This window comes from Cryptomeria japonica, chromosome 9 (genome assembly GCF_030272615.1).
Source record: "Cryptomeria japonica chromosome 9, Sugi_1.0, whole genome shotgun sequence".
Taxonomy (NCBI): Eukaryota; Viridiplantae; Streptophyta; class Pinopsida; order Cupressales; family Cupressaceae; genus Cryptomeria; species Cryptomeria japonica.
The window spans coordinates 535,191,292-535,217,198 of NC_081413.1; positions in this window are offsets into that span (position 1 = coordinate 535,191,292).

The following is a 25,907-nucleotide window of genomic DNA, read 5'->3' on the forward strand; positions in this document are numbered from 1 at the left end:
TTCGGTCTTCTACACATTCATATTCTTTCCAACTCCTCAACCACCTTAAACCCTAGCAACAACATAAACTCTTTGTTGCTACCTCATCAACAACCTAAAACCCTAGACATGATGTCCTTATAAAGGAATCTGATTTCATGTCGGTCCAATAGGATTACATTACAATTTCCTAGGTTCAATGAACCTGGACATACTTGGTACCACGACACAAAAAGCACCGTTATAGTGTCGGCACCGTCAAACAATCGGTGGATGGTAACTCATCACAAAATGCCGGTTGGTAACTCATCACAGAGTATTACCGGTTCATACAAAATACCGGTTGCCGATTTGTCAAAATGAAGACTAGTAAAAATGTGTTATGCCACTTTAATCCCTCGTACCACTTGGTATCCACAAACCGCTTGGGGTCAACATGTCGCTTCAGACTGGTAAACACATTCTGCAAAACATCAATAGTCTAAAGACTATAATACAACATACCTACAACATACTAGTTGTAACAAATACCGGTTGTGCTCTAACTCATACATATAAAGAGGATCTTAATGGAAGTGTGTGTCCATCAAACAATCACAACATGAACATCAAAAATGCCAACAATCTCCCCCTTTGGCATTGATGGCAACACTTAGGAAAATAAAATTTTGACATCTAAGTGTTTTACAACAAAAACATGCCATTAGCAAAATTGCTCCCCCTAAGCATATACACTATCCCTTTAACAATACAATGTATAACACTTTTGCATATAGAGCATAAACATTGAGATATCAGAGCATATATCAAAGCATATAGCAAAATTTTAAATCCAGATACTTCTCCCCTATACTTCTCCAAAATAGATAGAGTACTTCTCCCCCTTTGCCAACAATGACAAAGTATCGCTGAACAACCCTGTTTCCATTTGATATTAAAATAATAAAAGTTTATGACAACAAGGAATAATACTTGTCAAAAACAGATTTATAGTCCTGCAAGAATTGTTTCATCGATAGAGACCACGATTCAAGTAGGGAGGTGGCTACTTCTTTCTCTGTTTGCATCTGGGAGACCTATTCTTCCATGGCATCAACTGTGCTCATCTCTTGTGTAACTGTCAAAGCATCTAGGTTTAGATAACACTTCTGAAGAATTTACAGACGTGGGAGTAGAACCAGTTGTAGCTCCTGCAAATCTCTAGACTGCATGCTGATCTCTTGCTCCATTTTGGTTGACAGGATATGAAATCGGTGAACGGTTTGCCCATAAGTTGTGAAGGAATCTTAAGGCGGCTTGAATGTGCTCAAGTAGGACTGCAAGTCCTATTCAAGTTTTTGCTTCTGAGCTAGCACATCATCATAGAACATATGGGGTTGACAGATTTTGCTGAGTAGCATATTCCCCTCATCTAGAGCATCCCTTATATCCTTTTGTTCTTTCTTCAGTTCAGTCTGGAGCTCATTCAAATTTTTCACCAGAGCTATATTAAGAGCCTTTTGATGCTCCTTCTTGACATTAGCCTCTACTACCTCTTCAAGGCTCTGCACCTGATCATCTACTACTATGCATAGGAGCTTTAGTGTAGCTAATGATGAGTCGGTGTTTGGAAGATTTGTACCGGGTATCAAACCGGTAAGCGTATCCATAGCTGCTTGGATTACATCCTGCTCCTTCTTCCGTCGAATGATTTCAAGGTGCTCTTGAGCTACCTTGATACTCTGCATTAGCTCTATTTCACTTGTAGACTGGAGATCTATAGGACTGGAGAGGTCAGCCGGTTTGGCTTGACTCCCAGTTGCCTTTGGAGTCTCCATCTGGGTGCTCTTCGCCGCTTCTCCTGCCTTGTCCTCTTCTTCTTTCTTCTTCTCCACTTCTCTCCTCTTCTCTACTTCCTTGTCCTCCTCTGCCTTTTTCTTTTCTACTTCCTTCTTCATCTCCCGTTCCTTATCTTCTTTTTCCTTCTTCTTCCTCTCTGCTTCCTTCTTTTTCTCCTGTTCCTTATCCTCCTCTTCTTTCTTTTTCTTTTCATCTTCTTGCTTCTTTTTCTCCTCTTCATCCTTCTTTTTCTTCTCCTCTTCATTTTTCTTCTTCTTCTCCTCTTCCTTCTTCTTTTTCTCCTCTTCATCTTTTTTCTTTTTCTCCTCTTCATCTTTCTTCTTCTTTTCCTCTTCATCTTTCTTCTTTTTCTCTTCTTCATCTTTCTTCTTCTTTTCCTCTTCATCTTTCTTCTTTTTCTCTTCTTCCTTCTTCTTCTGCTTCTCTTCTTCATCCTTTTTCCTCTGCTCTGCCTCTCCTTTGTCGCTTCCTGTCTGTCCTCAACTTTCTTCTCCTGTTCAGCCTATTGCTCTTGTCCTGTTGCCTCATATGGTATTTCCTGAGTAACATCTTCTTCATCCAGGGCATCGACATCAATAGTGTCGACCGGTTCATCAACCGGATTTCCTTCATCATCAAGTACTTCACCCGGTTTGGATATAACTGGTTCTTTCTCAGCTTGTCGGTTGGCTTCAGCCACTTGATGCATCTTCAAAGCATCTAGAGCATGAGTGTGTGTATCCTTGAGCACTTCCTTACCTTTTCCTTCCAGTAACAGGAGTCTTCTTCTCATGAAGAAAAGACCTTTGTATTTGTTCATTACATCGAATAGTTTCGAATTTGATACATCAAGAAAATGTTCAGCAAAAACTTTTTCTCTCATTTCTTGTTCCTACTCTATGGCAATGCGCCATTTATTGTCTAAGGACTTATACAAAGAATTCGGTGTTTCAGATCTAATTTCTGAAGGGGACCAGTCATTAACACATAAATATTGAATTATTTCTTTTTCTACCACCTCCTTTTCATCATCATTAAAGTCATCAAAATAATCAATTAAATCATTAAATACTTTTCTCCTAATATTTTTGATAGTTCTTTGACAATGTGTCAAAGGTTTGTAGGAGGAGATATCAATATTTACCGATGCAGATGATGCCGGTTCATTCTTTGTCTTCTTTCTTGTCTGTCTTGCCTTCTTGGGCTGCTCCTCAGACACAGTTTCTTCTGAGTCCAGAGAGTTGCTTTTTTTCTTCCTTTTCCTCTCGAAGACTTTAGCCGATGCTGCTTCCGGTTTCTTTTTGGCTGGTGACCGCTTGGTCACTTTTGGAGTTGTAGTAGTAACCGGTGCTAATGATGTAGGCACTGCCTTTGCCTTCTTTACTGCAGGTTCTTTTCCTTTCTTTGCAGAGGGTTCCTCGACTGGTGTAACCCTTTCCAGATAGGTTTTGGTCCTCTTTGCCTTAGGATCAAGAGGTGAGGCAATAAGGGTAGAGGCATACCCTTCCAGCATGTCATATGTCACCTCATAGCCCATTGGCTCAACTTCTTCCTGTTTGGGCTCAACAACCTCCATTATGCATTGATCCACCTTGATGGTGAAACAGATGTCATCTTCATATTTCTTGACGATATCACCTGAGATCCTCATCCTTTGGCTCATTTTTCATTTGAACTCATCAAAATACTTGTTTAGAACTTCAAGATAACCGATTCCCACTGCTTGCAAACTTTCCTTTATCTGTTTGGTAACTGGTTGGTCCGCAGACCACTAAATGTCTCCCACTCCTGGGAAGTATCCTTGAAAGTAAAAGAACAACCCAACCAATAGTTGTCTAAACTTGAACCTCAGTGCATTATCTTGTTTGATTGATTTTAGGTTCAATAGGAGTTGCCTCTGCATACCGGTGCATAGGTCAAATGATGCATCATCCTTTATCATCCCGTAAGCGGCATTTACCGCTGTAGCAGATACAGAGTTAATTCTGCTAGCTAAGAACATCTGGTAACTAATCACCATACATGCATACTTCACTAGATCATCCTTGATTGAATTGACTGTCATGTCATGTGAGTCACTCACTGAACTGATGAGCTTGGACATTTCAGTTTTGCTAACCGCCCTTAGGGCTGGCACATCCCCTGTATTGCAGAAACCGGTGACTGCATGAATTGCCTGCGGCATGATATCATGCGTCCTCTCCAGGTACATCTTGTCACCGTGGACTCTGCTCAAAATGATCTTTATGTGATCTTCTGTAAAATCTTCCAGGAAGTAGACAACATTGTGGAGTTTCTTCTTCTCCAAGATATTATACTCCGGTTTGATTTTCTTATCCTTGCCACAAAACAAATCTAACTAGGAGTGGATAGCTAGAGACCCTAGGTCTTCTATTTTGCAGTCTATGTAGTTAGAGATTCCCTCTTCTACTATCACACCAATCGGAACTTGTGATAGGGCAATATACTTGGACTTCCATTGAATAAAATTTGCAGACTCGACAGATGCACTAGAATTGGTATGAGATGCGGAAGCCATGATAGAAACCTTAAGAACTCAAGAAATACCTTTTGAAACATGTGAAATTAGGGCTTGCAGATTCTCCTTTACTTCACACTCCGTCGGTTGTTGAATCACCGCTTTGTGTTCTCCACTTGACTGTTTCTAGTTTGAATTTAAATCTCCTTCGCAGTTTCTCAATTTCTCCAAATCTCTGCTCAAATCGCCTTTTCATCGCTTTTCTCTTTGAATAACTTTTCTTCGCTTGAAAACTAATAGTGAGAAATGATTTCAAAAATGCTTTTAAACATAGTCCTCACCTACCGTCATTAATGCTCCTCCATTAGGGCATAAACCCTAATTTTGCCTTTTTCCCTTTTCTGGTCTTCTGTCAAACGACAGGTATAACATACCGGTTAAGGTCTTTTACCGGTGAAAACCGGGGGTTCGAAACATTTTGCCATTTGCTTCCCTTAAGCTTTCCTGAAGCTTAGTTTGTCGGTTCCGTGATTTCCACACTAGGTGTAGAAATCAGTTCCTCTTGTAACACTGTTGGTTTCTCCTTCTAGATTTTGTTCATGTTCACTTGAATAGTGTCAACATCAATGTTTCCTTCGGGAGTGACCGATATATCATCAGATATGCTCTTTCTTGATCTACAAAATCTAGCAATGTGACTCTGTTTGTTGCAGTGATAGAAGACCAATCCAGGTGCTCTCCAAGGTCCATTGTTCATGTTTCCATTCTTCCTTTTGCATGTTGCAGGAGTATGACCATGACCATGACAAATCATACAATTTGCTCTCCATCTGGTTGCCACTGGATAACCACCGCTTCTTGGCTGATGATTGAAGGTATTAAATCGGTTGTGATTCCGGTTCACAAAAGCTTCAAGACCAACTCTTTGGGTCCTTTGAGGATATCTTCCAGTGTTATTCATAATAGACCTGCACTTAGATGCTCTATGCCCATACTTGTTGCATGCATAACAGTTACCATCAAATATATAGGGTCTAGGCTTATCATTTAGGAAATAAGGAAAATTGTTGTAAGCCTTACTCCTACACATATTAGCAGTATGTCCTTCTTTAAGACAGTTGAAACAAACAGGTTTAAACTTTTGCTTACCTTTATCCTTTGATACCGGTTGCTTCTTTGATGTTCTAGCATTTGTACTAGAGGTCTCTCCTTCCTCATGACCAGAATAACCAAGTCCATTGGTATTCTTGACCAGTTTGGTAGATTCAAGCTTTTGCTCTAGCTTGATAGTACTCTTGCTGAACTTAGCAAGTATTTCCTTTGACTCAGAGAGTTCTTTGGAAATAGCAGCATTTGTTTCCAATAGGTTTTCATTCTCAGAGATGGTAGTGTCTAGTTCTTCTTGCATGTCTTCCTTTTCCACCTTGCTTGCATGGAGTTGAGCATTTAGGGCACTCATCTCTTGTTTCAACTTGGAGATCTCAAAATCTCTTTCTTTCACTAGGTCTTCAGCTTTTCTCCAGTTCTCAAGCTCTTGACACATCCAGATAGTTAGTCCTTTAAACTCTTTTCTCAGGTTGGAGTTTGATTCATTCAGCTTATTTACTTCTACAATTAGGGCTTCCATATCTGCTTCATCTGCAGAACTATTTTTCAGATAGCTCCATCAACTTTTCTGCATGTTCTCTCCTTTTTTCTTGAGATGCCTTGTATTTGACCATAAGATCATCATAGGCTTGCTCAGACTGAGTGAGCTGTTGAGTAAGTTCCCTCAAGGTGTATTCCCCCATATCTCTTTCCAAGTGGTTAAACTTATAGAAAGGTAGGATCTTATACCAATTGATGAATACTAAGAGGCGGGGGGGGGGGGGGGGGGGGGGTGAATTAGTATGCAAAAAATCTTCACACTAAAACATTTTACAAGACTAGTAGTAAACCGGTAAAACAATTTAATAGACAAACCAGTTAACAAACATGCAAACCAAATAGCTAATAATGCATTTACCCACAAAAGCACAAACACCATAACACAAGATATTTGACGTGGAAACCCGAATGGGAAAAACCACGGTGAGATGGAACTCACAAGTCACTATCTGCAGAATAGGAACTAGACCGGTTAAGGTCTTACAATGTTCTTTACCAGAACAAATCCTGTTAGGAATCTCAATCTTTGTTAGGAGATAAGTTCGATTAAAGACTACCTTGCTAGAGGATTTTAGATCCACAGATGTGAACCACCTTGTTAAAGGATTTACAAAAAGGCTTTTGGGCCTACCCAGTTAAGGGCTACAGACTTGTCAAAGATGTGAGTAATCAACAAGTGTTTGATCTATCTAATAGCACAGACTGCTCGGTTAGATCCTTGATAGCTAGTTCTTAATGCACTCCTGTAGTACTTCAGTCTTCTACACATTCATATTCTTTCCAACCCCTCAACCACCTTAAACCCTAGCAACATAAACTCTTTGTTGCGACCTCATCAACAACCTAAAACCCCAGACATGATGTGCTTATAAAGGAATCTGATTTCATGTCAGTCCAATAGGATTACATTACAATTTCCTAGGTTCAATGAACCTGGACATACTTGGTACCATGACACAAAAAGCACCGTTATAGGGTCAGCACCGTCAAACAATCGGTGGATGGTAACTCATCACAAAATGTCGGTTGGTAACTCATCACAGAGTATTATCGGTTCATACAAAATACCGGTTGCCGGTTTGTCAAAATGAAGACTGGTAAAAATGTGTTATGCTGCTTTAATCCCTCGTACCGCTTGGTATCCACGAACCGCTTGGGGTCAACATGCCGCTTCAGACCGGTAAACACATTCTGCAAAACATCAATAGTCTAAAGACTATAATACAACATACCTACAACGTACCGGTTGTAACAAATACCAGTTGTGCTCTAACTCATACATATAAAGAGGATCTTAATGCAAGTGTGTGTCCATCAATGACAATCACAACATGAACATAAAAAATTCCAACACTTAGATGTCTGAAGGGAACTATTGACTATGGATTATGGTATCCATACAGTAATGATTTCAACTTGAAAGTGTTTACAGATGTTGATTGGGCTGGTAATGTGGACGACTAGAAAAGCACAACTTGTGGTGCATTCTTTCTTGGTGGTAGACTGGTCTCATGGATGAGTAAGAAGCAGAGTTGTATCTCTCAGTCTACAATAGAAGTGGAATATGTTGCAGCATTTATGAACTACACCCAAACAATCTGGATGAAGCATGTATTAAGTGGCTTCAAAGTTCCTGTATCTGAACCGGTAAGTAAATTTTATGACAACACAAGTGCAATTAACATTTCCAAGAATCCATTTTTACATGGTAGAACCAAGCACTTCGAGCTCAAGTATCATTTCTTGAAGGAGAAGGTTCAGAACAAAGAGGTAGTACTAGAACATGTTTCCAGTAAGGAGTAGTTAGCAGACATATTCACCAAGCCTCTACCAAAGGATACCTTTACCTATTTAAGAGGTGAATTAGGAGTGCTTCCCCTTCAAGACATGAACTAAAGGTGTGTGCTCCACATCAGTCAGGTATTGCATTGATAAATCTTTTTCAGGATTGGTGTGTTGAAGGATGCTCCTCCTTAAGGGGAGCAGCATAGTGGAACATAGCTATGTGTGCCTCCACTTTGGCATTGTTGTCAAAGGGGGAGAAGATATATGCAGTATTGGGAAGAAGAATATGCGAAGCAGATAGATATCTTTGTATATTGCCATCAATGTCAAAGGGGGAGATTGTTAGCATATGTGCAGAGCATGATGACATGATGATATTGTATGCTGTCATTGATGTCAATATGCTGAAGTATCAACCGATATATTGTAGTAAGCTAACTGGCAATTGAATCGGTATGATGATGTAAACCGGTATATGTAAAAAAAGAAGTGAAATTTTTGTTCAAGGTGAACCAGTATGTTAGAATGAGAACTGGTATATGAGAACTGGTTGGTAGTCTCATCTTCAGGGTTTCCAGTTGATGCATTCCAAGCTTGTGTGATTCAACCGATGACATCTTGTGATGAGTTAGCATTGTAATGAAGACCAGATAGTGTTGTCACGTTAGTCTTGTGCGCGTGAAGGATTTCCTTGAGGATCTTGCATGGAGATTGATCCTATCTACCTCAGGAATGTGCGAAGTCTCTGTAAAATGTGGAGAGCGCATGATGGGTTATCAACTTCCTAAAGCAACAAAGAATGAACGTTGGGGAATGTCTTGAGATCTGTTCAAGACTGTTGTATTCGATGTAGTGTGATTAACGGTCAGGATTGAATCGATTGAATTGTTAAACCTAAATTTTTAGGGTTTAGGGTTTATGCTACCGACCTACCTGTTTCCTATAAGGTCGTTGATGTTTTTCACTTTGAAGTTGTTGGAAAATGTTATGTGTGTATCCAAGTGAAGAGATACTTGACTCTTGCAAGACTAGAGAAGTGTGTTGATACCTACAGAGTGTGATTGCAGAAGAAAAGGAGCTAAAGTGGATCTGCCTTGGCATTGAGTCCTATTATCAAATCAGTGTATTACCTGTTGACTTCTAACCATTTCAGCAGTTGGAAAATCCCTTAACCGGGTAGCTTTAACAGGATTTTGTGTAAATCACTGAATTCAATGAGTTCTTCAAATCCTCTTGTGAGGTAACCTTTAACAGGGTTCTAACCTTTAACCAGGTATCTAGCCATCCCTTAATCGGGTGATCCCTAGCAGGATCGGTTCCTAGCAGAACCTATTGTAAAAGTCTTTAATCGGACTAGGCTCCTAACAAAGCAGACTTCAAAAGAGTTCAAAGAATAGCTTGTAGGTATTCATCCCCGCCGTGGTTTTTCCCAGTTGGGTTTCCACGTGAAAAAACTGTGTCATGAGTGATGCTTTTCATGTGATGCTTTAATATTTCTTGTTAAGTGGTAAAGCATGTTGAACTGACAATCATTATATTTCTTATGATATATTACCTATTTGTGCATAATGGTGAAGTGGAAATGAGATATTAGATTGTGTAGAGATCTAAGTGTTTACCAGTTTATGATATTCATACTCTCATTGTGTGTAACCGGTAGTGCCCTAATTTAGACCAGTGTTAAATTTTACTAGTTAAGTGCAGTCTTTGCAGTCAAACTGGTTGAGGGAAGGTTTTTGTCTATACTGATTCACCCCCCCCTCTCAGTACTGGTTTGGTACTTACTGTTCATCATTATTCATCAATTATTTGTTATACCACTAATAAATTAGAATAAATTAATGATATAAGATTTCCACAATCCATAGAATTTTTTATAGTAGATTTCTAGATAAGATCGTGTGCGAGTTTTTAGATCAACATTTCGGATCACACTCTGTGATCCATCATCAGGATGAATGAGAGCATAAGAAGCAAAAATGAGATGTTGTGGACCAAGAGGAGCCTTAAAAGGTGGGAGAAGAGAGAGAAAGGAAACAAGAGAGTACGTAGACCAAGGGGGAAAACAATCATAAAAACAAGGATAAAGATAAACTAAAATAATAAACCTCAACCAAAAAATAATAAATAAACAAAAAGACAAGTAAAATAACAAAGGACCAAAAGATATACCACAAAAAACACTAAAGACAACAACACAACAAAGACAAAAGAGGCAAGAAACTAACCAAAACAAAAAAGACTAAATACAACAAAAAAGTCAAAGAGAAACCAATAGAAATAATAAAAACATAAAAATAATACTAATACTAATGAAGAGAAGAATAATAAAAATCAAATAAAATCAAATAAAACTAAAACTCAACAAACACACAACCAAACAAAGATAAATAAACAAACAACAAAAAACAACAAAAAATGAAGAAACCAAATATATATATATATATATATATATATATATATATATATATATATATATATATATATATATATATACAAGGACGCGAGAAACAAAAAACCTAAAAATAAAAATAAAAACCAACAAATATGTGTGTGTGTGTACACTATATATATATATATATAAACAAGAATGGGAGAAACAAAAACCGAAGTAAAAAAGAAGAATTACCAAATGAAAAGTATACAAGCGTACATACAAGCAAACAAACGTAAATGAATAAAACCTCATTACAAACCGAAGCGAACCAAGGAACAAAAAATTAAGAATCAAGACACAAAACACAACAATTGGCCATAGTAAATAACTCAAACAAGGGAGAGAACAAGAGAAAGGAGAAAGAGGGGGGGGGGGGAGGAAGGGTTAAGTTTGGGGGGGTTGACATTTGCTAATGCTAAAAAGCAAGGGGTGCCATTCCAGACTCAAATTCCATGCATCATCTCTATTCAAGTTATTTGAATGATTATGGATCTCAATTGCCTCCAAAAGTTTCTTTTTGAAGTAATTGTCTTCCTCGAATAGGATTTGCATGTATTCCAAGCAAATATGGTGTTTGGTGGATGACAAGTGGTCAGCAAGAGCAAATTGGTGGGTGTTGTCATGTTTGATATTTGTGCCATGCTCTTTGATACGGGTCGAGAAAGAACGACCCGTCTCACCTATATAGGGGGTACCATAAGAGCAGACCACCTTATAAACACCTGAGTACATGAAGATGTCTCTGGAGTCCTTGAGGGGAGGAAGGCGATTCTTGACCATGGTAAATGGTTTGAAAGAACAACGGAGGCCTTTCCTAAGAGGGATCTTGCTGATTTTGTGGGATATACCCTCAATATTTGGAAGGGATCCATTAAGCGAGAGGGAGGGTTGAGATAACTTAGGATTTGAAATGAGCCAAGATCTACCATGGTTGAAAGCTCTAGAGATTTGTTTAGAAGAATGCCCTTTAAACATGAAAATCTTAAGAAGATAGTTCAATTCTAGCTACATGTATTCTTTGTCACAAATTTCAATGAGCTCTAATAGTGAGCGACTTAAGGATCCCCATATTTTGGCTAGGGTGGTGGTGGGAAGTAGAATGAAGGTAGAGTTCCATGTGGGTAGCTTTACGATACACATGACGACCCAAGGAACCATCCGGTTTCTTAATGAGAAGGATGTCCAAGAATGAAAGTTGGCCATTAGATTCTATCTCTTTGGTAATGGAGATGCTATGGGAAATGTTGTTGAGATGAGCATGAAATTCGTCCAACTTTCCTAAGCCATGCAGCCAATAGACATTCATGTCATCCACATACCTCTTCCACCACTTCAGTTTGAGAGGGAAAGAGTGGAGGGCAATGTCCTCAAATTGCTCCATGTAGAGGTTAGCGATGATGGGAGATAGAGGGGAACCCATAGTGATGCCATCCACCTGCTCGTAAATAATACCTTGATAATAAAAGAAGGTGGATCTAAGACATGTTGGGTGAGTATTTTGTCACTAGCGTACAAATGAAAAAATATATGATTCACTCACAGCTATATTGAGAAATTAATCTCTCCTCTCATTAAGGGGAGGTTCCCTTTGAAATCTCTTCTCTAATTAATAAGAAATTTAAATCTGTGGGTTAGTGTCGAGCATATAACTCTCTTTTTTCAGAGTTAATGTATTCTCCCTTCACTTTGTTACAATTTAACTATCACTTTGATACTTAAGGAAATTAATGAATTTATCCAACAAACTATATCAAGATTTTACAAACAAGAAGCACAAAGTCTTTCTCAAATATAACACCAACTAAACTAATTATCACAATGAAAAGGAACTCAACTTGCAGCTCAAAGTCCTCAAGTATAATTCCTTAATCCTAATAACTACAAGCAATAGTAGCAATACAAAGCCTACTACTAATCACTTAACAATAGAAAATTTCTCAAATATTCAAGGAGCACAAAGTCTACTTTCATAATTCAAGAGCTCTTTAATCTGCTTAACAATACTTCTTATATCAAGAAATTCAAGAACATATATAAATCATGAACTTAAGAACATTAACTCATATAAGCAATTCTTTTTAAACACAACACAAAGTTTGGGATCAAATAAAATTGCTTTCTTTATTTGCTTGATCAAATTTTCACAATGAAGCTCAAAGTCTTAGTTGAGGCAAAAATTTAGCAGATTTTTGCTTAGCATAATCCAAGATAAAAATATACAATGAGGGTCCCCCTTATATATAAGAAAATTGGAGAAAAATGTGGGCACAAAGGACTAATTCAACTGCACAGTCCCACTTGACTATAACTACAACAAAAAGAAAATATGCAGCTATGAGAAAACTTGTAGCATCTAAAAATGCAACTACATGGAAAGGAAATGCCAAAAAGGGGCACTTTATTCATTTCTCTCCTCCTCATTTGATTTGTGGAATTCCTCGAACCTAGTCAGGATGGCCTCCATCTCTGCTTGGTTCGACATCTGGGTAGAATCTCTGATCACACGAACACGGGAGATCGTATCTTCAGCCTCTAGAAATTTCTTTTTTCTGTCTTTTAGCATGGATGGAAGGACCTCAAAACTGACTTGGATTTCCAATAAATTATCGAATGCATAAAGTGAGAAGTCCTGTCCAATGCAGTGATCCATTAAGGACATAAATTCTTGTGTGATGGAATCACTAGTAACAAGATTATGATTGTCATCATACAGATAACAAGGAAGGTCAACAATTTTGGCATAAATAAGATCAATCTCATCATCACCTTCCTTTTGTTCTTGATCCAGCTCTTCTATCATCAAATTTATTATCTCTTTCCTATAAGATAGTAGCGACAAGATTTGGATATATTGTTCTCTTTAAGGAACTACATTATTTTCAACAAGGACGTCTATTTTGAAGTCCTCCATTTTTCTCCAAAGTGTTGTACTTTTTTTAATATTTTCAATCTCCTGAGATAGTGAAGTTTTAACACTTTGCATTTGACTTTGGATCACTTCAAAATCTGTCAACAACCCAAATGTTGAACTTAGGAGATGAGACCCTTCTGACTTTAGCCGTGCTATCCACTCATCCACCACTCAGCCCTTGGTTCCTACCAGTTCAATTTTATTGAGAGCTTCAGTATCTATTGAGGATCCTATGGGCTCAGCTTCCTAAGAGGATTGGGTAACTTTTAGAATAACATTAGTCAATTGTTCACATTTCTATTTTAATTCATTCTTCTCATCCCTCTCTTGGTCAAGTCTTCGTATCAAAGAGTTTAAAGTCATCTGAGAATCCAACTTAACACTTTCATGCGTCTCTTGCCCAAGCTCTACAGTCTACATGATGTAATCCTTGTCATATATCATCCATATTCTTATCTGATGATGGCACCATGACCTCAACATACTTCCTTTTAGAGGTCAAGTCTACTAACACCCGGGAAATAGTCTTTGGCTTCTTTATTCCTTTGGGCCTTGGAGGAACCAATTGCTCAAAGTCAAACTCATCAGGCAAAATCACCTTTTTCTTCCTCTTAAGTGATACTACCTCCATCCAAGGTGGTAATTCAGGATAGGCTGGTGGGGTAGTCACTTCATGTTGAGTGTCACTTAGTATTTCAGGAGCATGCTGGCTTGAACTGACAGCGGTGACTGATATCAATGCCGAAGTATCTAGCGATATACCTGTTGATGTAGAAACAACTACTGATGCTAACACTTCTTCAGTTACGACCACAAAGGGGAAAGTGGAGGGTGTAGTTGTAACAACTTGAGTAGTAACCAGAGGTATAATTTCTATTATAACTGTCATAGTAGAAATAAATTCAGTGCTTACCTGAGATGGAATCTTTGTTACGACCACCGTAGAAGGCAAGGTCATAATTTGTTGTTCCACAAATGCTTGCTCCATAGCTTCAGGAAACTCCAATATTGAAGATTCAATAGTGGTTGAAGGAATATCATCAAGGCTGGAAAAGATGGATAGTACGAAGAATTATTGAGCAGTCTCTGATTGAGTCATGCTCATCAGGTCCTCATCATCGAATTCCTCTTCCTCTTGATCCGAATCAGAATCGATGGATTGGATAATCACTTGTGAATGAGTTGGTGCCTGTGAAGTGGCTGGAATATTAACCTCACCAAGATGTGACGTTTCTTCAACTTGTGCTTCCTCTTGTTGAGGAATTTCACCTTCTTTTGTCTCTTTCTCTTTTCCAGTATATGTAGTAGTCTGTTGTTTTGGTTCCTTCATGGTTGTCTCATGTACTGCTAAAGACGATTCAGCTTTCTTGGACCCTTTGATTTTGAACTTGATTTTGGGTCCTTTCCCCTTGGATTACGTTGCAGGAGCTGAGGATAATGCTTGTGAATCTTCTTTGGCCTTGGTTCTTATTTCAATCGTAGTTGTCTTACCAACCGGACCATCACTATTATCGTCATCTCCAGAACTAGCAGGAAGTTGTTTCATTCTAAGATTCTTTTTAAGAAACCATGCATTGGTGTTTGCCAAAATAAAATAGATTCTTTGAGTGATAGATTTACTTTCCTTTTTTTACCATTGCACTGATGGGAGCAGAGAGTCGACAATCTTCTTTTCATAATAGACAGGGTCTATTATGTCATCACTGTCTTCCATGGTCATTGGGATCTTTGCCAAATCCAAATTTTCAATCTGTTCCAGGGTAAGACGACTGAAATCCATCCTTCTTATATCTTCTTCATTTTGACAGTCTGCCCATACATCTTCAAACCTATAGACATGGGTGTAACTCCTCTTGAGTTTGTTCTTCATGCCACGAAAAATAAAAAATGATTCGTGCCTTGAATCTTCTCATGGTATTCCATTGTATTTCTTCCTCCATGTTTTTGGCTTTTGGGTTGGTTAGAACTGAGTACCTGCCAATTGATTCTGGGAACTTCAACCCAGTCTTATGTGCTTGTGATTTCTTTTCATGCACATAGATTAGTTGTTGACACAACTCCATGAGAACGATCTTGTCAGAAGGATACCTTGGTAGAATGAAGGGTTCACTTGAGAAACATCCGATCTGGATGTAAGTGAATGTTGGGAACTGAAGGAAAACACATCCAAAATGAGACACCCTATTATATGCAGCCTCTGATAATATTTTCTTCTGCAAGCTCTTATCAAACATGCACTTCCACACAACAAAGAAGGCATCATTAACTCTTCTAAAGTGGCTTCCTTGCTTCTAGATGGTAAGTTGATCATAGTATTCCCAGACATGAACTAATCTCCTGTCACCTTTAGTAGACAAACCTGGATATTGCCCCATGAAAGCGATTGTATAAACCAGGTAGGAAGTCATATAAAATTTCAACGTTACTTTGACTTCTTTCAACTGTGTGCAGAGTGCATAGTTGATCTACTCACGCCAATCAATCCTAGCAACCCCTTTCCTGGTTATATTCATGTAATAACACATCCAACTTTAAAAGTAGTGAGAATCCTTTACACCCTTCACTCTTGATAACATGGTGACCATGTCGTTGTACTCCTCATTGAAGTCACTCCTTTGAAAAGCTTGGGCCATCGCGAGGTGGTGGAATTTCTGGTAGTAGAGAGGTACACATTATTTATCACTTTCTTGCATTTGGTCTCATTTTTCTCATAGTACTCTTGTGCACTTTCTTGAGAAATGTCAGCTAGTTCTTCAACTGGAGAACCTTTGAAAACACTGTTGAAGAAAACACTATCTAGAGTCATGATAACATTTTGATCAGCATGCCTAACCTGTCTTGTATTCAAATCAAAGTGATTTGCTACTGCAAGTACAAATTCTGGATCATGAGCTGCAACTGGTAAGGATGCATATTTATGCAACTCGGATTTGATTAGGTTTGTTAGGCGGGCAGGAGCTTTCTCAACTCGGTCAATAAACTCCTACATATTGACATGCCCAATTTTTGTATCTTTGATCTCCTTGATGTTTGAGTCTACTGAACTCTTCAGGTACAAATTCAAGTACTTATCATACTTGTGCTTCATCTTTTTTCTTGATATTTTACCTGAAGAAGATTCCAACTGGCTCGAGAAAGGCTCTGATTTATCATGAGAGGGCTTTGACATTTGCAAATGATTGCATTCAACACTAAGAATTATCTTCTTTGATAGTTATCATCATCAATAAAATCAACTTTTATCAATCGGATCGAAAAATCGGACACTGAATAGTCTTGGGAGTAAAACTGTCAAAAATAGCAGGTCGGGGAAAAAAGTTTGATTTGTACCTTAGGAGACAAAAATTTGCACATTGGACTTTAAATTCTGATGTGCGAGGTTAAAACATTTTTTTTTGCATATCGAACTTTAAAGTTCAATGTGCAAATAGGGGAAAGTCATCGGCACAATCGAACTTTAAAGTTCGATGTGCTAGTTGGGAAAAAATCATTAGCACATCGTACTTTAAAGTCCAATGTGCAGGTGTAGAACATTTGCAAAAAGACCAGCAAATCGGACTTTAAAGTCTGATGTGCTAGTTGGGGGAAAAGCAACTGATTGACATGTCGAGTTTTAAAACCTGACATGTCAACCGAACAATCTCTTCTGTTGCATATCAAATTTTAAAGTCCGATGTGCGAGGGTTATCCTCCTGCATATCAGACTTTAAAATCCAATATGTGAGGGATCTCCATTAATCAACCTGCATACCGGGCTTTAAAACCTGGTGTGCAGGCTAGGGGAAAGAAAGATTAAAAAGGGTAATCGGATTTTAAAGCCCGATTACCCTCCGAAGACAATGAAAAACAAAAAACAAAAATGAAGATGGAAAGGAAAGGGAAAGCACGGAAAACAAACAAAAACCCGAAATAAAATAAAAAACCTACCTCAATCTGCCACAGTGAGAGAAAAAATCGATGAAGACCCAATAAATTCACAAGGCTGGCGAGCGAAAAATGGAGGAGAGAAGAGGAGACACACGCAGAGGGGAAAATGCAAATAAAAATGAAGAAATAAACCCCAAAACTTAATAAATAAACTCCTAAATTAGCAATTAATGTGACATTAATTACTAATCACGCAGTGCATGTCGGACTTTAAAGTCCGACATGCAGGAATAAACCCTTGCAAGTCATACTTTAAAGTTCGACATGCAAATTTTTATCGGAAGACCTGCAAATTGGACTTTAAAGTTCGAACTATAGGGGAAGGATTACTTGTAGGTCAGACTTTAAAGTCCAATCTGTAGGGATAAAACCAAACCTTTGCACATCGGACTTTAAAGTCCGATGTGCAATTACCTTTTGAAAAGAAAGAACCCTGCAGGTTGGACTTTAAAGTCTGACGTACAGGTAAAACTGCAAATCTTACAAACTTAGAAAACAATAAAAAAGAAAAATGAAAAAGCAAAAACGAGCTAACCGACAGAGTTGATCAAGATCTCCTAGAGGTTATAAGGTACGAAACAGACCAGTTTTGTAGGGCTGCCTCATGATTTTTGCCATGCTAAAATCGAGGACAACAAGACATAACTCGACCAAGTTGGATATCTCATCATTGGTCTTGTGTTTGATGATATTGATCGAGTCAGGTATGGGGACCTTGGTAAAGAGTGAAACGAGATCAAAGCTGACCAAAAGGTCATTACTCTCTAACCATTTCTCATCAATGAATTTGACAAAAAGGGATGAGTCTCGAATGAACAAGTTTGATTTCCCTACCAAAGGTTTGATGATTTTAGCAAGGAAAGAAGAAAGATTGTAGGTAGGGGAGCCTATGGTGTCAACGATGGGTGTAAGAGGAACACCAACTTTATGAATTTTAGGAACCCCATAGATGTGTGGGGTAATTTATTTGGTAGGAATGAGGTGTTTCTTAGTAGCATCATCAAAGGAAGAGGCTAAAATCACACCTTTGACTTTTTATTAGATCTTGGCACAAGAATTGCATGATAAGGTTTTATAGCTACCGACGTCTGAAAGGAGATCAAACATTTTAGAAACATACTCCTCCCTATTCAAAAGGATGGCGACATTGCCTTTGTCAACTTTAGTGATGATTAAATCATGATTGCTCAACAACTTGTTGAGGGCCAGAAGTTCAGACTTAGGGATGTTGTATCTTGGAGGTCTAGCTTTCCTAAGAGCAACAACACAGTCTGGTCTAACTTCATCTGCCACATTAGAAGGGAGGGAGCGAATGAGATTCTCAATCTCAATAAGGAATTCAAGATGAGGGATGGGGCGAGGGGTTAGCACAAAACCTAAGCCACGCTTAAGGAAATTAAAGGAGAGGTTATCTAAAGCGGCCTGAGAAAGGTTAACTACTAGCTTGGAGTCCCAATCACAAATAGCAATCTATTCATGTGAACTGAGATGAGGTGGACTAGGCAGCCTATGGCCAAAAGGAGAAGGATGAGGGTACGAAGGGGAAGACTACAAGACATTGGTGCAGATAAGAGGAGGATCGAGCTTGGTAGCGAGCATCTCGGGATGAGAAAACACATCACCCAAAGCATGTCTGTGGTGATAATGTAAAGGCTGTAGAGAAGAAAGCGTAGAGACCACACCACCTCCAGAAGAAGTGGGTGAGATACGCATAGAGACAAGATCTCGAGGAGAGATATCAGAACAATAAATTAGAGAAGAATTAGAGGGAAGAGGTAAGGGAGAGATGACAGGCGTAGCTGAGCTGGCAAGTGGATAAAAATATTTAAATATACTTTTCTAATTTATTTTGTTTCAAATCCATGGTAGATAATTCTAACAATATTTTTCATACTCTATTTTGAATGGTGTCCTAGATTTGATGGAAATAGTAACATGCATTATTTAATGATGAAAATTAGGGTTTCCACAATGAGATGTATGAAAACCACAAATTTTTACCTAGGGAGCATTACATTAAAAGAGGCATAAAGCCAATATATCTAGCCACAAATCAGTAAGGATAGGGCTGAGAGTTCTTATTGTATTTACTTTTGGGAAGGGAATTGATTAAGCCTCTTTTAAATTGAATTGTTGAAATTAGGGTAAATGTGTTGAAATGAAGGAAAAAATGCATGACCAGTGAGTTACAGTCATCAAATTGAGCCACAAACCTGGATCTGAACAATATAAATGTATTCAAATCTGTTCCTAGAAGGAGCTCCTGATTTTATGAGACCGAGATGGTGGTTGCCTTGGTCCTCTACACTTTTTGCACTCCAATGGGGGATTTCTTCATCACTGTAAATAAAGTTGATTATGAAGATTGCAGCTTTGTACCTACTTCCTACACACAAAAATAAGGGGAAATAGGTTGGGAATAAGGGGTTTCCTAAGTCAAACCTTGATTTAGGAATTAACCTTGAATGAAATATTGCAAATACTGAAATAAATGATGGAAGGATATACCTTAGATCTGCAATGACCGATAATGGTTCTTTGCTTCTTGAATGTAATCACATATGTTGTATGAAAAGCATGAATATGACAAAACCCCAATCACACACACATGCTTACATATGAATGATGCAATTTTCTCCACAATGATTGAATGAAGAATATGCATCTTTTAAGGCCTCTAAAAAATACTTGATGATGAATGCTTGATTACTTGAATGGAATCCTTGTTATGAAATTAGGTTGATCAAATGTCTTTATATATGAGATCTTAGGTCAATTTATTGATTAGGTTGACCTCCAATAGTCATATAGAGCCACAAAATTCATTTCCCACCGAAGAGATAGGTCACATCCCCTCTTGAAAAATGGACCCCATTGAGGGGGAACAAGGCATTGGGCGCTTTGGTCTAGGACCAAGGCACTACCGCCCTTGTCCTCCTCAATAAACGACCAAAATTAGGGCCCAAGGAGGAGGAAACACCTCCGAGGAGTCATTTGGTAGGTGTATGAGGCACTAAAACTGGAGTTAAGGCACTTAACGAACCCAGATAGGAGATGAGGGAGAGACACGCTAAAGTAGCTTGGGCACAAACATGAGGTGTAAATTGGCCCGATGAATATTTACAACACTACATATTCAAAAGTAATAATGGAAATTTTCTTTCTAATTAGAAGGTATAGCTTACCATTTGTTTTGGACAACACATGAACACATTTTTGTTCGAATGAATTATAACAAGTTTGTTAAGATAAATGGTTATTCACAATACCAACAAATAATAAAAACAAGGAGGAATTTAGTCTAACAAGTGAAGTTTAAATAAGGGGCCATGGTACAAAAAAAATGAAAGTGAAGAGGTGAATTTGAAAGAACGGACCATGGTACAAAAAAATGAAAGAAATACATACAATTTTACTTCAAAAAAGGAATATTTTGTTTTTTAATTCAATAAATGAATTCTACAGTTATGTTTATTGCTTTTATAAACACTATCAATAGGTATAACTTCATTAATATGAACTTTGTCAATAAATTATAGTTACAAGAAAAATAAATTAAGGACAATGAAATAAAAGGTTAAAAAAAATTAATTTTTTGAAGATTTGAAGCTCTCTATGGATAAATATGTTTTTTTATTCAAAATTTAATGGTTTTGATATGGATGGGTTAGATATTATTCTTGGATCTCTCTCTCTCTCTCTCTCTCTCTCTCTCTCTCTCTCTCTCTCTCTCTCTCTCTCTCTCTCTCTCTCTCTCTCTCTCTCTCTCTCTCTCTCTCTCTCTCTCTCTCTCTCTCTATATATATATATATATATGTATAGAAAGAAACAAATCACATTGTAAGATATATAACATATATTAGAGAGAAAAATAATATTAAGATTAAAGAAAGTTTGTGACTCTAGGGAATCATGCATATAAGAAAACATCAAAGATGAGGAGAACATTGAAAAAAGGAAAATGGAAAAAATATATTGACCTTCATGTGCCAACAAAAACAAAGGGTAAAGGGTTAGAGATTGCAAAGAGTTTAATATACAAAAATCCACATCATTGTGATAGGAGAGAATCTAAGAAGAAACCATCATAGAGGCATGAGTCTACATGGATGTACATGGAGCCAAAGGAAAAATTAGAAGCACCACTAGAAACATAGCAACAATAGCTACTCAAAACACAATAGGAGGAACTCCTGGTAGTGTATAAAATAAAAATATATATGGATTAAGGAAAAGTCTCAAGTACCATCAAACAAATTATTATGAATGTTTCATATGGATGTTTTGATGAGAAATATTGGAATCATATTTGTATTGAGCTGCAATTAATTTATTTTTGGGGTTTCTCACATGTTTTAAAGGTGAAAAATGTCTAATGGGGGTGTAATTTGATATTCCTAACTGTATAGCTTTATGAAAGTAATAAATAATGTATTAGGATACATATTATTTGTGATTAATCACACTCGTTAATTAGAATAAAAATATTTACTTCAAATGTACGGATAAGTGGTACTGGTAGGTAGTTGAGTAGCATATAATATAGGTAAGAGACTCATATGAAGATGTCAAGAATATAATTTATGTTTGGATATCATATAAAGATAAAGTCTGGAGTGGTTTCCTTCTAATAAGGAAAATTGCACGACATTTCCCTACATCAAGGGTTTGATCTATTTTCTCAATTCACTTGAGTCTTTACATTACGAAGTTGTGATATTTCTCTTTTATTATTGGGTTATTTCAATTATTTTCTATTAAATCTTTTAACATATAACCACTAAAAAATTATTTGCACTACCTCAATTTCAAGATGACAAATCTACATGTAATTTTTTCATCTTTATAATGATGGTGTTTGTATAATCACTATATCCTCTATGAAAGGAAGAAAAGGTGTGGAAAAAATATTTCTGAACACTAATCTAGTGGGGAAGATGTTGTATTTTTTTTATTTTTTTACAGATCTTTATACGTACAAAAGAGAAACTCATTTAGATTGTTACAAATGCAAATAACATAAAATACTGAACACCAAATATATGTGGAGAAAACCCTTTTGGGTGAAAAAAAACCACACTCTAAAGAACAAAACTTTGCATTCAATAAAACTAATAAGGTTGCAATACAATAGTAGACTCAATCTCTTCAATAGGAATCTAATAATAAATCTCAGATAATATAGATCATTTTTTGTAGCATCGCTATACTTTCAAAAATATTACACACATAATACTCTCTGAGGCATCCAATATATAAAAAATGCAAGGAAGTAGCTTCTAGAGGAAGCTACAAGAGATGGGTATCCAAAACCACTTGGCACATTTTTCAACCACCTCCAAGTTCATGCAAATGACACTTATAAAGATAATTTGACTCTTAATTAAAGCATTCAAACTTGGGAACCTCATTTTTTTAATAAATAGGTATATAGATGTCCTTACACACCTTAAATCTATCGTAGAATCTATTATAACACACATTTATAATTGTAAGAGAAAATATATATAAATAACTATTAATAGTTGATTCTCTTATGGTATGCCATTACCCAACTTAAGCACCTAGTTTCTCCATGCAAAATACTCCTTGACACTCATCAAACCTATCATAGAATTTTGTTCTTACACGTCATAACTTGTCATAGGAATCTATCATGCAATAATCACAATGGGTTGAGCACACATGACAGATAATCTCTACCATAAAATGGGATGCCTACATTACCATGTGGGGACAAAAACATCTGTGTTACCTCCCATGTCACTTATCAACATGATGATAACTCATTGTGCAAAATCTAATTATATGATGAATCAATAATGATCCGAGCAACTACTAAGATGGGGGGGGGGAATCAGTAGATAGAAAACAAATTAACATTTCACCAAACTCAAACCCTACTCATAATCAATCACTGAACTAACTGGTTCAAACATTGAACTACAAACTACAACTGCACTGTCAAGTTTACCAGTTGACTAGTATACCAAAATAACAATGTAAAAGATCTGAAAAATATCAAACCATTTAACCAAAACATCAAACCACTTTACTAAATTTAGTAATGACACATTTCAGATCACTTCCGGTCATCTTAACACATCTAAGTGGCTTTATCAGTTAAATAGATTAACCATATCAAAACAAAATCACAAAAACCATTCACCACTTGACACAATGATTTTTGACGTGGAAACCCAAATGGGAAAAAACATGGTGGGGATGAATATGCACAAGTATTTTGAAATCTTCTGAAGTTCACCTTGTTAGGAGCCAAGCCTTGTTAGAAGCTTTACAAAAATGTCCTATTAGGAACAGATTCGGTAAAGGACCACCCGGTTAAGGGATTGACTGCAATACCCTGTTAGGAGTAACCTCGATAGAGGATTTCAAATCCAAGCTAATGGATCACCTGGCTAGAGGATTTAGAAGGCACCAAGCCTGTTAAAGCTTACACAGTTAAGGGATTTAACTGTTGTAATTGTTAGAGAACAACATGGTTTTTGTTGATCTGGTAATAGCACTACTCTGCTTGATCAGATCCTTTTCATGCTCCTATATGCCTTCAAACATTTTGTAGATAATCCTTCTAGTTCGGCAATCAATCACACTGACACTTAACCAAAATTGCCAACACTACTACAAAACAACTCATTAACCTTATAAGCAAAATAATAGGTCGGTAAAACATCACAAAACCTAAGATCTTATAGAGATTACAAACAAATCAGTTCAAACATGACCATTAGATTACATAGAAATCATCTGCACATTTTCCAAGACAACCTCGACCGCTCCTAGATCACTGCACATTGGATCCTGTAACTCATCACTCGGTTTCCACCTCATGCAATGCACTCGCTCATTCCCAAGATAAAACAATTATCTCTACGTGCCAAAAACCACTTTGAAACTCATCACGTGCACCATGTATACGTGGAATAATCATCTTTGATCACCATTTGATCATAGATCAACATAACCAATTCACCAAGCTCCATCGGTTAGGGTTTGACATATCAACAGGTTAGTGTTACCGGTTGATCTCACTGCTCTAATAGTAATACCGGTTTCCTTCACTGCTCAACTATCGGTTGCATTACTGCATCACTACTAGTTGCAATACAACTCTATTACTGGTTACAATTGACATCAATGACAACACTATAGTTCATCAATGCAATCTTCATGAAATGACAACAAAATCACACTAGATGATGAAAAAAAATGAGCAAGAAAATATAACATAGGGATAAATAAAATACATTAGTTAATTAAATCAATGTTAGGAAGTACTAAGGTTGAGAGACCTTAATTATCAACACTCTACAACATGTTAATTATAATATAAACTAGATATGTAAACTAGGTGATATTGTAGAAACCTTTGGGGCTTGTCCTTAGTTTGTTGAAGAATAAAAAATATCAATGACGACCTGATCCAGAAATATTTGAAAAAAATGAATAATCAAACCTTGAGAGTTGTGTAGAAAATTATTTTCTAAGGTATATTTTTATGTAGCTATGAGTTAAATTAATAAAAGTAATTAGTATATGAGAGGAAATATGTGCAAAAAAATAATTCTATCTTGTATTTACAACAAAATAAACATAAAAACAATATGTGTCATAACACAATGGTTCACATGGGAAAACCCTTTCAAGAGAAAAACTCCACACTCTAAAGAAGCTCAATATATTATGTAATAATCAAATGGTTACAATATACTTGTAGATTCTAAGCCTTTACAAAAGTATCACCAACAAGATATATACAAGATAGTAGTACCTACAAAACTCATCATGAAACCTCTATCTCAAGAACCCACTCCACATGAGAATCAATACATGAAACAATGAAAAGGTAAATAAGAAATAACATGAGCTAAAACCACTCCAAATGTGGCACCCAAATCCCTAGTCAAAATCCAATGCCTAAATAAAAATAAGAGACCATAGGCTAAAAATAACACATCCTTACATTATTACAAGCTCATCAATCCACTCATCAACTTGGGTGCTCTTTTTTCTTCTATATTATATCTATTCAAAAATGTATTTTGATGTTTCATAATATACATAATAAGTTGGTCAACAAGTGTAACTCTCACTTATAGCTCTCTTATGCATCATATAAAGTTTTACATTTTTAATGTGGAAGGCCAAACTATTAGTGTAGGTTTTTATTTTCCTAGTGGGTTATTTACTTTTCCTTTAGTCCTAGCTTTTTCCTATACTATTATTAAGCTTTCCTAGGTTCATAAAGTGAGTTTGACTAGGATATAATGTTGATCTATCCACTTCCATAAAATGTGGTGTCTCATCCTAGAAGGGTGGAGCTTTTTGTTGTTTTTAGAGTACTTGGTGGTCACACCGTATTGGTTGGATTTTCTACCTTTATCCTATCCTTAGTTCTATATGAACTCACTACTTAGCTTGTATTTTGCATACATCAGCATTCATATACTGTAATTCATGTTGAATATGTTTTATGGGATTGTGATCCTAGCCTATGAATGCAAAGTAAGATCTTAATTATCCATACAAAATCATTGGGGAACAATGAATAAGGTTCAACTTTAGTCCTAATAAGAGATTTGAACACTTGATTGATTGTTCCCCTTTGATATTATATTATTAAAAATTGAGATTCGACTTTGTATGTGTAAGTTCTAGGCTAAATGCTAACAAATTGATAACCTTCAACAATAACAATGGAATTTAGAATATAAAACCAACATAGTAGCTCAAATGAACTTGTTCTTGCAATCTGAGCCTTAAAAATTTGGACACGTGTGTTGGATGCCCTAGTTTGAGGGTGTCTATGCAAAAAAAAGGATGTTGTTTCATATTTAGGAGGCCATGCATGTCTGTTAGAGTAATTGGGTATTTACTTGATTAATTAAACAATATTTGTTTAA